The sequence below is a fragment of the Stegodyphus dumicola genome, chromosome 9 (assembly GCF_044657685.1).
Source record: "Stegodyphus dumicola isolate Sdum_Otavi_A_Nest chromosome 9, ASM4465768v1".
Taxonomy (NCBI): domain Eukaryota; kingdom Metazoa; phylum Arthropoda; class Arachnida; order Araneae; family Eresidae; genus Stegodyphus; species Stegodyphus dumicola.
The window spans coordinates 30,687,421-30,701,171 of record NC_140776.1 but is presented as its reverse complement, the minus strand read 5'-3'; the positions used below and the strand labels follow the sequence as shown (position 1 = coordinate 30,701,171).

Genomic DNA, 13,751 nt, shown 5'->3' with positions numbered 1-13,751 from the left:
AAATGAGATTCGAAAATTGAGTAACTCAGATCACTGGCATCACATTCCCGGAAAGTTTAATCCTTCGGATTTGCCATCTCGCGGTTGCTCTGCAAAAGAATTGAGGAAATCCGAATGGTGGAAAGGACCAGATTGGATTTATCGACCTCCAGAAGAGTGGCCTATTGCAGATGGAGAACATCCTGACTTCGATATAGTAAATGGAGAGAGAAAACGAACTGTGGTTTCAGCCAGCAATAACACGAATGCAGATAAATTTAACCTTTTTGACAATATTTCAAAATTCGAAAAGATCATAAAGGTCGTATCTTGGATCTTTAGATTCATTAAAAATGCTACAACACCACCATCTGAAAGAACTCATGGGAGAATTTCAGTCGAAGAACTAAAAGGAGCTGAAACAGTGGTTTTCCGACTCATCCAACGAGAATCTTTCGAAGGATTGAAAGATAAAAGAATACGTGCTCTAGAACCTATCATGGACTGCAATGGCCTTATAAAAGTGAAAACACGTATCTTTCAGAGAGACGATGACGCTGACTTTCGTTACCAGTTTTACTTCCCTCAGAACATCCATTAGTCTTAAAACTGATCAAATCTGAACATGAAAGGCTAAGTCACGCTGGAGTACAATTCGTTATGTGCGCTTTGCGTGAAAAATATTGGATCATAAAGAGTAGGAAGACCGTACGCAAGGTTATCCAAAACTGTGTACGATGTCGAAGGTTCGACTCTGATTCATATAAGATTCCTCAAGCGCCACTACCTGAAGACAGAATAAGAGATGCTTTAATTTTTGAGATTATTGGTGTTGATCTGACGGGTCCCTTAATTTTAAAAGGAGGCCAAAAAATATGGATCGTCATTTTTACTTGCGCAATATATAGAGCAGTTCACTTAGAGCTAGTCTCATCTCTATCAACCGAAAGTTTTCTGCACGCATTCAGGCGATTCATCGCTCGAAGGGGTAGACCTGTCACTGTATACTCCGACAATGGAACCAATTTTGTTGGATCAAATAATTTGTTTAAGACCATAGATTGGTATTCTATCTTAGAAAATGCAACAGTTAAGAAAATTGAATGGAAATTTATTCCCCCTTCCTCGCCATGGTGGGGAGGGTGGTGGGAAAGATTAATTGAAGTACTAAAGAGAATTCTTCGAAAGGTACTAGGAAAATCTTCTCTGAACTACGAAGAATTGTTGACAATCATTTGTGATTGCGAGAGCATTATGAACAACCTTCCTCTCACGTATTTGTCAGAAGACGTAAAGGATTTAAGAGCTCTCACCCCAGCAATGTTTCTAACAGAAATTCCAGAGACTGGAGTTCCTGAATTAGATCTTTTGGATTCTAAATCCATCAATAAAAGATACCTTTACAGAGCCAAATTGAGAAAAGATTTACGAAAAAGATTTCGATCAGAATATTTAGGGCAACTAAAACAAAGCTCAAAATTCATCCGCGAACCATCTTCTGTGAAAGTTGGTGATCTTGTAATTGTGTCCAACAACGAAAAAGGGATAAACTGGCCCTTAGCTAGAATCGTGGAAATATTTCCATCCCACGACGGACACATTAGATTAGTGAAACTGAAAACTGCACAAGGGGAGATTATAAGACCTACTAAGAACCTCATACCTCTTGAACTCAACTTTACACCTGAGTCGGATATGCTAGTGAGGTACAGAACTCGACGTATGACGAAAACTCAAAAGACTTGAACTACAGGTCAGTTGAGGTCCATCCTCTGCTGATACTGGACCTCAAGGTGGGAGTATCGCGTTTGTTTACTAGAACTTTACTTCCACGGACTTCCACGGACGCCCTCTGGCGAAAGAGACTAAAAGTAGTCAGTTGAACGGCTGACGCGTCTAACAGATGTATAACGATAGACCGTCTCCGTATAAATTATGCTTGTAATCATTATAACTTGTAAATATTTTGTAGATATCTTTCATACGAATTAAAATTTCTTAAAAAGTTTATAGCTGTGTTTCGAAGTGAATCGAAGTTCATCATAGAGACGGATACCTACAAGAAGGAAAAGCAGGCAGTTCAGGGCAGCCCTATTTAGAAGGTAAGTGAACTTTCACTTATCTATTTAATGATCAAAAAATTTTAATAGTACAAAGTTGATAAAATTTTTTAACACTCATCAAACGCCACCCAGCATCGCGTGAAACCAAGGATCATTTAAACTTTCCGGAACAAGGTGTGGTGACAGGTTTCACACGTGACGATCAAGAAAAGAGAAACCGTTTCTTCTCTTGTCCCACAAATGCGAGCCTGCAGTTCTCGAACAAAATAATAAATAAGACATATAAGAGTAGAAATTCAATGTCAGTAGTACACTAGCGCCACTGCAGAGCGTAAACCCCGGTCGATATCTGCTATCCCATTGGCTTAATCTTCGTACAACCAACTAAACTCTGGCGGTACATGCTTTTCTCAAAAATCATCTTTGAATGAATGCCAAAATAAACGTGTGACAGTTTGCGCGTTCACTCCCCTTTCGACGGTCCCGAGCTTGTCATCGAATGTCCAAAACATAACCCGCTGTTCCGCATGAGCTGATTATTATCCGCCATGTTATTTGAGAGAAAGGAATATTCGAAGCGAACCGAAGTAGTTTGAACGCTCGCTTCTCCTTCAGACTGCATGGTGCACGGAGTAAATAATACAAACCGCGCGAGCTGTCAGCCAGGTAAACTTGATATTATTTTCTGGCTGGTTTGGTGTCACGGCCAAAGCACGCGTCGCTTTTCACTGCCAACTGCGTCCAAGGTCGAGGTAATGTTTTGGAGTCTCTGCTTTGGCGCCTTCAGCACTACTTACGGCTGCATATAAAACGGTGTCAGCGAAGGATTCGTTACAGTTTCGTTCCGGAGAAAGTTTCGTCTTTTGAATAGATGGATTCTCGCTGTTGGAAAAAAAATCTGTTATCGGACTAGACACCTTACTTTCTGTTTATTTAACAGAATTCTCTGTTCGTTTATTTTGATAAGAACGTACCGGACCTTTCTGCATGTACTATTTCTTAAGGAAAGTGAGCAATGTTTTGACTTCTTTGTGAATGAATGGTTCGAAATTCGATCACCAGATCGTTGACAAGCTTTTCCATTTGACAGAAAAAAAGGTTAGTTTATTTTGTATTTGTGTACTTGGTGGTATTGCAGTAGAGCATAAAACGAACTCTTAGCTGTTATAAATGTTTACAGGAAACACTGGCGTTCCTATTTAAATCCGGATATGATACTCAAGCTATATGATTAAAATTCTTTCGTCTCCCAATTTAATTTATCTAAAATTTGTAATTAAATTATTGCTACGATTATTTAATACAAAATATCTTCACCAAAAATTTAATTACATGCTGTTTACCAATTTTTCTTTCTCAATGTAAAGTGTCATTTAAATTTTAAAAATCCTTTCGAATTTTTAGAATAATATATTTCGCATTTTAACTCACCTTCTTTTCTGTGTCGTACCAAATTCCTTTCTCTTAGCTTCCTCCTCTCTCAATTCAGGGCTAATTGAATAAGACATTAAAATTGTCAAAGCATTTCAACCGATTTAATGAGAGAATTTATCACATAAAAAATGAGAATTATTATTATTTCTTTTAAAATTCGTTAATCTTGATGTTATTGTTACGAAAAGACTTAAATTATTTTTCGATTAATTAATTATTTTAGTTCTTAAAGTAAAACATCGATCAGAAATGTATAATTTACTTTTTTTATGTTTTATTTTACTGGCCACAAAAAGATGTTTGTTCTATTTCTGCATCTTAAATTATCGGATTTTCTTAGAGAAATAAAAGAAAAATCACTTCGAATAAAAAATTATCCATGATAAAAGATTTAATTGCATATTTTTAAAATTGCAATACTTAAATCTCTTAGTGCAAAAGAATTTTTCAACGAGAGCAAAGTCGTTACAGCAAATGAGAAAAATTACTTTTCTGAAATTTTAATCAGCTGCAAAGAATGAAACATGGTTCTTTTTTCCGAGGGAAGGGGGGTTGTTTTGTACTCATACATAGTATTATCGTTTTTTTGAAAAAATAAATTTTTCTCTAGAAGCAGGATTAATTTTTTTCTCTGTATCTTAATGACAATTATATTCCTAAATTCTTCGTTTTTTTTCTTCCAATTAACTTTTTTTTTCAGATCTACGAACGATTCCTAACACAACAGTAAAAAATTACTTAGTTAATATAAGAAAATCAAAATATTACATTGATATTACATGTCCAGAATAAATTTTAGAATTTATGTTTTATGCAAAGAAAGAAATAGAAGCTAAGAAAAAGTAATAATTTAATTTAATATCCTTTGATATGTTAGAAGAAAAATCCTCACGTACTTTCTTTTAAAATTTTGCCTGGTTTACAAGTAAACCTCAGCTTTCTTATTAACTAAAGATAAATTTATAGTTTATTAATCACCGGTATTTTAACAAACATTGCTAGATTTTATAAGAATTGTTTATTTTTTTTCCATATGAGTGATTACAGAAGTAATCTATCATTGAAAAATATGTCATTTAAGAAAAGGAAACTTATACGAAGTAAACATTGTGTAAAATGCCAAAGAAAATTTTCAAACGAAACACATTTATACTTTATTTTGATAATTTATGGAAAGAAATCCGTTTAATTAGCATCAACTGCAGATTTAGGAGATTACGTCAGCTTTAAGCTAAGTGGTTTGGTTGTTTTATTGTGATTACGGCAAAGCACACTAGGACTATTTGCCTAAGTGGATGGATGCCTTCGTGGAGGACTTTCTAAGGGAAACTGGCTCGTATACACGTTCCACATGTTTAAGCTAAGTTAAATCCAGCTTTAAACTGGCCTTAATTCCATCGAAAATCTCTTTGCATTTCGACGGGGCACGGGTCCTCGAAACCCTCGAAAACCTCGATACCCTCGAAAATCATTCTTCGAAGATTTTATCAGCCACAAATTTGAAACTGAAACTGCAACAGAATTCTCAAAATTTGCGAATTAATTGGGATAATAATAGATTTAAGAGGAGTTTGCCAACTTGAAATTTAAAGTTAGGGAAATTTATCTTTATTTAAAATTATCTCTTTTCGATGTACATCGAGTTTTTCTACAAAGTTTCCACCCAAGGCATACTTAAAGGGGTTATAATGGGATTGACTTAACGTAGACCAACAGCCCTCCTAGAGAAAGCTTTCAAGGGGAATAGGATAAAATACCTGTTCCGATACTACAAAAGGATTTATTGTCTTGGAAATCACGGCGTAGAAAGATAGGGAAGAATAAAAGTTATCAAGCAGAAGGTTTTTTTAAAAAAAAATAATAAAAAATTAGGTAAAATATTTCTGTAAATGCAATTAAAATCGTCTAAAAATTGTGCTAACACCGTCTGTATTTCAAATACATAAATCACAAAATTACTTAATTTAAAATATGATGTGATTAGTACATCAGATTTTAAAATTTAACCTAATTACTTCTAATTATTTACGAGTTAACTCTTATTTTCAGATTTAACCAGTTACAAGCGAAGAAATTCATTTTTTATTTAACAAATTTTCTTTCTCAGAGTGAAATTCGGCCCAGAGAAAATTATAAAAACAATGAATATTAATTTCATAAAAGAAAATAATTATGATTTTTTCATGAATTTTGTAAAAGACTTGAAAAATTTAATAAAAAAATCTGAAAGGTTTCAAATTTTAACAAAGGGGCGTTTTTTTAACATTTTTGTTACTTTTATTTATAAAATATGTTCTTCGCCCTTAAATATTCACACATAAAATTCAGTTCAAGGGAAACATCGCAAAATTTTAAATTGAGCATATCTTTAGAATTTCCTATACACAGTCTCGTGCGCTGGAGATAAAAATGTTTTTCTGTACAATGTTGCCATTGCAAGCTTTCAAACCCTTGAATTTCTTAATGAAAAATTCGTTAAAGTTTTACAAAATATGAAATCGATAATAAAACAAATTCCAACTTTCAAATTTGGTTTTCCAGATGCCCATAATTCGCAGTGGGATTACGTCATTCAAAATTGGAGGGCTCTAGGTACCGTTGTTTTATTACAATGCGAGAAACATACATACAGTTATGCAGATTCTTCATTATTTAATTTCTTCAAATACATGGCGATAATATTTGGTGGCAACAGTTTGAAAAGGGAAACAGGCATTCAGAGTGATTCGACGTAAAATCGCAAACCGAAAACAATAGTCCCTCAGGGACAAAGCCTCTTCGGACTAAATACAAATGTTTTAGGTTAATAAAATGGAAAAATTTAATTATATATGGATATCTCTATTAAGAAATTTTAAAAAATTTCAAAGAAACTACCATAAAAATAGTCTTTTTGTTTTGTTGTTTTATTTCTCAACTTCGTTTTTCAGCGCAAACTTTCAGTTCCATCTTTCCAAAACATTTCATAACTCACTGGAGTACCATTATGTGATTAACGCATTGTGGAGTATTAAGACTGGCTTATGTGCTGTAATACTTTTTAGTGTATTATTTTCAGTACTTTTAAAGTAGTCGGATAAGATTAAATGCAAAATGAAGCTGAAGTCCTTAAATTAAAATACAAATAGCGGTGTTTCTGAACAGAGTTTCGCAATAAATCTTCTTAGGGTTTTGTGAAAGGTAATCCGAGCAAAAGGTCCTACTTACCTGCAATTAAATCTTTTTTTAACTAAGCAGTTTAGCAAAAATTCAATAGTATTTTTACTTTAAGAATTTTTGAATTTTATTAAAAATAAAAGATTTATTTCTAAAAAGATAAACCGAGTGTAATTACATTTTCATAAATTCAGCAAGGAAACTATTATTTTTAATTTTAAATGAATAAAACGTTAGGTAGTAGTAAAAGGAATTATTCTTTTGCGTTGTATAGTCAGTATCGAATAAAAATGCTTGTATTTAATATCAAGGGAAAGCGAGATTAAAACGAAGCTAACGTTTTTTATGCCTAAATCACTAAGATAGCCCAGAAGGGTTATTTGTCTGGAAGCGGCATTTTGTAGCGTTTCACTATAAACCGCGAATCACTTTCTAAATTTTTGCCACCAAATATTGTTGCCCTGTATTATATTTAAAGAAATTAAATAATGAAAAATCTATATGAATATATATTTCTCGCACTGTGAAAAAACGACGGTAGCCGTTTATGTAGCCTAGAGCTATCAAATTTTGAATAACTTAATCCTCCACGCGAACATTTTCACTTGGAAGCCCGGATTTGGAATTTACAAACGAAATTTGGAAGGTAACAAACGAAACTTTAAAAAAACGCCCCTTTGGACGTAATATAAAATCTGAAGGCTTTCAGACCTTTTTTCTAAACTAATATGAAATAGTACGTGTGAAGAAGAGACATTACCCAATCAAATACACTTTGAATTGGATTAAATTACACAAGAAAATATGTTTGTTCAAAAGCAGTGAGCAATAAATTTTGGATCGCCAAATACAATGGATTCTGAATTTTACAAATTCAGACGAAACATTAATAATATTCATAAATTCGAAAAGTTCATAACTAAGAAAGCAGTTATGTTTATTAAAGTGAAAGATGACAATGGAAAAAATGAAGAAACACAACAGATTATAAATATCTAGCTGGCAACTGAAAAATATTTAAGACACAGGTTACAGGTAACGGAGGACGGGGACGCCTGGTGTCTAACATAGTTAAACAGACGTATATTCCACGCCATCCCCTATCTAGCAGCAACAACTCCCTGGAGTCCCAAGAGGCTGCGTCGGGAGTTTATTGAGACATGAAAAAGGTTGTACATGGCAAACAAGGGCGCTCGTGTTTTGTTTTACAGATTTGGAAAGACTTTGACTGAACAGAAATGGCAAGGAAACAAAAATGTTGCAGAATTTTAAAATAAAGGCAAGAGCAAAAATTAAAACATGCAAAGAAATATAATTAAGAAATGTGTTAAGCTAAACTGCTGGGATAATGACCTCAACTGGTTTGTGGTGCACAATAAGTTGAGTACTTTGCTAGGAGTTCGTAGGGCATAGATTACATAAACGTTTGCACTTATGTGCACGGTTGTTCACGGTTGCGTAGTTCACATAGGTAAACAGTTTGCACATGTGTATAGTCGCAAATAATTCGCTGTTTGCGCATGTTGTTCATAATTTGCACATAGTTTACATTTGCTTGAGGTCTCTGTTTGCGAACGTGCGCTTATAAGCTCGCAGTACACAGATTGTTGCGAGAATTTTGACATAAGAAACAGGAGGGTGCAGTTGGCTGCGGTTCTACTGAAGCAAATAGCGGCAACTGTAGTACAGGGAGGATGCACATTTACATACTTTGCAGTTTCGCAGTTTGCGCATTTGCACAGTTCGTGGTTTCGGTAAACACAGATCATAGTTTGCACAGTAGCACAGTTCACATAGTTGCGAGGGTTTAGTATGGCTGGCACACATCTTGGTCCATGGAGGTTAATGCATCGATGGGTTTGCAGATTTGTGTTATTGTTGGCTTAGCGCTGGAAGGCTTCAGTTATTGTTTTAGGATGCTTAATATGAGTTAAGATTGTCAGTGGGCTGTGAAAGATGTAATGATCGGGTGCTCCTTCTCCGCCGCAGGTGCAGGTGTCCGTGTTGGAGATATGGTGTCTGAAGTAATATGGAGGGAAGGGCCGCGTCCAGTGTTGTGAGTTGTGGGGTTGCATCTTGTGAGTTGTGGGGTTGCAATGAGACGGGCCGTTGACACTTTTGGAAGGAAGATATAGGTACGGTGACCTGTTTCACTCGTGTTCCATTCATGCTGCCACTCTCTGAGGACTGCTTGATACAATATTGATTTTAGATGAGACAGCGGAGCTGGGATGTTCTCTGGTGGGCATCGGTTCCGTTGGCAGCTTCCTTTGCCAGGACGTCTGCAGCCTCGTTGCCCTCTGTGCCCACGTGCGCATTGACTCAGGTTAGTTGAATGCTGTTATATCTGCTGTGATAAAGTTGACTTTGTATGCCCGTAATTGCAAGTGATGTGTGGCGGTATTTCAGGATGGCATGGACAGTGGCTGTCGGAGCAGATGTAAATGGAATGCTGTGTGATTCTTGTAGCTTGTTTTAGTGCTTTGTGGATGGCTAGTGCTTCGGCTTGGAATACACTATTATGTTGGTGGAGTTGGCCTTTCCATCTGAAATCTTTTGGCTGTGGTGATAGAATACGTAAGCGCTGCTGACCCCATTTTCTGTTTCGGATCCATCTGTGTAATATGTGTAGGCATTTGCGGGGATCATGAGAGGTTGGCTGGTAGAAACAGTGATATGCATGCCGATTCCTTTGCGACCAGGATGTAAGTGAGGAGCTGTGCTAGGGCATTCATACGTCGCAGGGCTGTAGGTAGTACCGTGGAAATTTCATCCTTGTGGAGTTGTAGAATTCTTGTAAGCGCGCTCTCTTGCTCCTCGCAAGTGTAGAGGTGAAATGCCTGCAAAGACAGGAGCAACATTTGTAGTGCGTTGGCCCTTGCACATCATGAGGGCGAAGGGACGTTGTATAATCTGAAGTTGCTTTTGTTTGCGTCCTTGCAGGGGTGTGGACCAGATGTCTGCAGCGTAAAGAACGATGCGTTCGACTACTGTTTGATAAAATATTTTGGTAATGTACCGGTTTTGTACCCAATTGGTGGATTGAAATTGCCTTGATTTTAGAGCTATTGCATTTGTTTTTCTGCGTAGATGTTGGAGATGGGAGATCCAAGTTAAACCACGGTCCCAGATGACGTCGAGAAATTTTAGGGTGTTATTGAATTTGAGACTACAGCCTTTAAGTCTGATGCAGGGCCGGCGAGTGGGGTTGGTGCCGGCCTTTGGTATTAATAGAGCTGTGCACTTTCCTGAAGAGGTGGTGAGTTTGGTGACTTGTCAGAGAGAACTGAATTGATGACAGATATCTGTGTCTCTTTGTTCAATGTCATGTCTTGTTTTCCATTTACACAGGAATGCAACTTCGTCGGCGTATGCGATCAGTTGGGTGTGTTGCGGCCAGTTAGCTGCTAGGATGCTGTTAAAGGTAAGGTTCCACAGAACAAGCCCGGCGCACGAGCCTTGAGGGCAATCTCTCTCTTGTACCTTTACTGTAGTACCGCTGTTATGTGGAACAATGAGGATCTGTCTTGGAGGGAGCTGCAAAAAGTAAAGTAGATATTCTGGGAACAAAGTGCGGTCCTGACAGCTTTTTTGATCGCTGGCCACCAGAGCGTGTCAAATGCACTCTAAAAGTCCAGAAAAATGAAAGCCGTGTGGAGATGATGGATTCTGTTGTGATGGATGACTTGGCGAATTTCATTGAGTGCATGAAGAGTTGATAGTCCAGGACGAAATCCATATTGATTATTGCTTATGATGTTCTGTACTTGAAGGTGGTTCTGTACTTGAGCCGTTGTACAAGAATGTTTCGTAAATTTTGCCAATTGCGGGGAGGAGGCAGATGGGACGTAGAGAGTGAGGATTTGTAGCGTCTTTGAACTTTTTGGAGAAAGAGACCAATTGGCCAACTTTAAATGCTTTGTAAAGTTTGTTAATGTACTGATAAAAGAAGGTTGGAGGATATCTGTGAGCAATTCTAAGGATATTATAGTCTAGCCCATCTAGTCCTGGTGCTTTCTTTCTGGATAGGATTCGGAAAATTTGTGCTATTTCTTGTAGTGCTTTTCATATCAGAAGTGAATGTCGTCAGCGGAAGTCGGAGTTGTTGCATCTTCTTGGATTCTTCTCTGATGAGGAGTGTCTGCTAGTGGGTCGTCTGTCGGGACACTGGTGTCCAGTGTGATGGCAACCGTGTTTGCGCTGAAATTTGCTCTGGATTTGGGGGAGTTTGATGTTGGTGTGAGTCTGGGTCTGCAGATGGCTGTTGAAGGTACAGCTGGTTTGCTGGAAGACTCAATTTATCGAAATCTTGTGGAGGATTTCGTAAGGGGTCTTTGTTAGCGAATCAGAAGTTTCTCCAGGTTTTTGTTTTGGCCGTGAGGATCCTTCTTTTGTAGTCGGCGCGCTCCTTCCTGTAGATGGTTAGATAGTGAGATTTCTCTTCTGGGGTTGTTGCTTAGTGATGCGGCGTCTCAAGACCCGGCATTTCTGCCGTTGCTTTAGAAGGTCCTTAGTCCACCAGCTGATACCTTGAAGTTTTTTTACTGTGCGAGTGGGTAGAGTTAAGTCGCAACAGTGCTGTAGTTCCTTTGTCAGGTGTGTAGTGAAGTCATCTAACTGTAAAGCAGTTGTGCAGTTATGGAGGGCTGTGAGCTCTGTCTTGAGAAGACAATATAAGAGTGCTTGCGAATGGCGTATTTTACCGCCGGGAAGCTTGTAACGTTTATAGATTTGGATGGTAGCATTAACTGTGATATTGCAGTCAATGTATTTATGATTTGAGAGACTTTCCATATCTGATACTTCTCAGTTGTGGATCCAGTATTTAAGACACAAAAAATAAGTGGGAGATGACGACGTTAAATATGAAGAACTACAGCAAATCATAAATGAAGTACAGCTGATGATAATGATCATGAATGAAATACAACAGATCATAAATATCTAGCTGGCAAATGAAAATTATTTAAGATACAGAAATTAAGTGGGAGATGACGACGTTAAAAATGAAGAAGTACAATAGATCATAAATTAAGTACGGCTGATGATAATGATCGTAAATGAAATACAACAGATCATAAATATCTTTCTGAAAATTCTTAAAATGTGCTAACACTTTTGTGAGACTTTATATATTTTGAACAATTTTTCTCCTCTAAGCCAAACTCTGACTTTTTTTTCCTTTTTTATTGACAATATTATCTATCGTTACTTTAGATACCGAAAAATCATGGCTTTCATAGAATTTTTAATAACTAAATACGAATACGTTTTTCCTTCGAATAAAATTGTCAAGCAGCAGACTATAATTTACACTTTCGAAAATAAAGTCGCAGAGTTTAAAAAAAAACTTTTCCAAGCAATTTTTTATAGCAAAGCAAAGTCGTCTAACAAATACACAAACAGTGTCTGTACTTTGAAGTATGAAATGTGTGTATATGTTAACGGATATTTTGTGAAATTTAACTGTTGCATAAAACTTTCCGATTTCTCCATTTTCTTCTAAAATGCATGTGTTTAAGGCCTAAAATGAACGTATAAACATTTGATTACAAATTCTGACTATTCACTAAATACTCACGTTCCATTCAGATGAAATATTTCATTTTATAGGGGGCTCAATTATTGTTCAGTGTGTGTGTGTGTAGCTTTATATCTTTATTACACAAAGATATAAATCTTTCTCTTTTATTATCTCCCAAACAAGTGATCATTCCTTCAAATGAAATCTATCAAAAATGTGATGTCTTCATGAAATATATTTTCGTTTTCCGTTATAACTTTTCTGAAACTCATATATTATACATAAGATAATAGTAAAGATATATTCTAATTGATTAACATTAAATATATTCTGAACACTTGGTAGCTGTGTATTATAGCACAGACACTGATTTTAGTGCTTTAAAAAATAAAAATTTATTCGAATATATTAAGATGGTTAAAACGATTATGTAATGCATAAACGGCTTATGATGGACAGTCTTTTTTTAAAACTTCTATAAAAACCTTTCAGACGGATAGATTATTGAGTTTTAATGGCTTTTCTGCATCATTATCGTCAGTTGTCATTGGCCAGTAGTACAGACTAATCGTCTGAAATTTCCATTTTATTCGCATGTAAGAGTAAAACCTATATTTATAATTTTTCCGCTAGTTAGGCATCATATAAACTATTTTCTCTGGTATTTCTAAATATGATTAACGATATTTCCTTACGTTTTACAAGGTTATGCAACTTATGAATGTTTACTCAAGTTCCAAGTACGTTGACAGTATTAAAATTAGTTTGTATAAAATTTTATAATTCCATTTCAGTATTCAGAATACATTGGTGTTGACAGTCGTATATTATTCACTTTCATTTTTTTTTCTGAATTAACTACTTTCTCAGATGGGAAATCATCATTTAGAACATATAAGGTATTTTTTCCGTCTTTCGTGGTGTAAGGGTTAGCACACTCGGCGCTTATTCGAGAGGTCCAGGTTCGAGTCCCGGCGAGGGCATTAATCATTTGTCATGTTTCCTGTTCAAAATAAATTAATGTTTCCACAAGGGGCGCTCGAACTAAAAGGTGGTGCATGATGATTCTTCACCACCCAGATTTGGCGACTGAGTCCCCTAATCCCCAGTCGCCCTTTAACAGGTATTTTCTCCCCCTTTCTGCCTTCGCGGTGTAACGATAGCACACGCGGCGCGTATTCGAGAGGTTCAGGTTCGAGTCCCGGTGATCATAATTCACAAATGCACATCAGCGTAGCCATTGAGGGAGGTGTTTCGAAAATGGACCAATGAGCTCCTATTACTCTTGTGACGGTGAATCTTTAAGCATAAGAGCATATGTTGTTTACGTTTTAATTTACCCTTGTTTGGCAATTACAAATGTATGGCGTAATAGTAGAAATTCTCGTAGTGGGTATCCGCCGATAACGTCGCGGAAAAAACAACGCAAGGCGAAAACGTCGTGCTACAAAATATCGTGGAAGAAAACATCGCAAAGAGAAAACATCGTGGTACAACACAAATCGTAAAAAATAAAGCGGTTCAAAAACTTTGCAGTTTTAAAACATCGTCGTGAAAAATATCGTGGTAAACAAGAAAGTATCTACAAATCATCG

General features: G+C 36.5%; 1 protein-coding gene across 1 annotated transcript in view; it reads left to right on the top strand.

The window, feature by feature from the left end:
* The first annotated feature begins 2,727 nt into the window (after positions 1-2,727).
* The window catches only part of LOC118183158 (solute carrier organic anion transporter family member 74D-like), a 501,251-nt gene continuing 490,227 nt past the window's right edge, over positions 2,728-13,751 (top strand). Inside the window, exon 1 of the mRNA XM_085823324.1 lies at positions 2,728-3,140. The gene's annotated coding sequence lies outside the window, so the exon portion shown is untranslated. The remainder of the gene's footprint in view (positions 3,141-13,751) is intronic.